Here is a 929-nt window from a genome sequence, read left to right as displayed (position 1 = left end):
AGTCTTGGAAACCCACAGGGGCAGGTCTATCCTGTCCTGTAAGGAGTCCGAATCCACTCGATGGCAGCGAGCTTTGAGTTTAAGCACTGTTTAGCGGCACCCTTCCATAGAAACAATGCGGATCGCTCTCAAGCCACCCAGCTCCCGTGGAAAGGAGGCTTGCTGCCGTCAGAGGCTCACACAGCAGGGTCTTGAGAGCTGAGAAACAAAACACTCCCCCAAGTTGCAGGTGAATCGGTTCAGAGTCCTGGTGATCCCATATGCGCAGGCGTGTCAGAGTAGTGCTGTGCCGTGCCCCTCCCCTCTCCGTTAGCGTTTGCGCTGGCTTATTTTTCAGAAGATCACCAGGCCTTTCTTCCGAATCACCTCGGGATGAACTTGAACCACCGACCTTCAGGTGAGCAGCTGAGGGAGTTAACCATTTGCACCACCCAGGGTGCCCAGTTGGAAAAATTCCCCTAGAAGTTCAGACACCATTCCCCCTTTCAAGAATGTGCCCCTCCCATGGAGAATCACTGCTGTGGCCAGAGGAGGGACACCCTCCTCCCCACCCCTCCACAGCACAGAAGATGCAGTAGCAGCCAGACACAATGTTTATTGAGCACCCACAGGCTGTAGAAAGCTGAGCACGACACTGGAAGGGAATACAACAGGGGCTCGATCGCAATGGTCACTCCTGAAGATGATATTTGAATAGCCTGGAAGAGACAACTTTTAAGGATACACAAATGCGTCTAGACACGCCACAGAGATTACCATGGTAATTAGGCCACAGATGCTATTGCAGTGGTTGAATTAAAGGTCAAAGGATACACCCTCCATTCTCAAAATCTCCATGCTGCGTCCTAACTCACCTCTCTGGGGATGACCAGAAGCTACCAGAAGACAATAGAAAACCAAACCAAACCAGAAACTGGAGGGATTTGCTT

This window comes from Echinops telfairi, unplaced genomic scaffold (assembly GCF_000313985.2).
Source record: "Echinops telfairi isolate 266 unplaced genomic scaffold, ASM31398v2 ScPeMD7_7468;HRSCAF=8506_0, whole genome shotgun sequence".
Classification (NCBI taxonomy): Eukaryota; Metazoa; Chordata; class Mammalia; order Afrosoricida; family Tenrecidae; genus Echinops; species Echinops telfairi.
The sequence above is the reverse complement of the archived record's forward strand: the minus strand, read 5'-3'. Positions refer to the sequence as shown.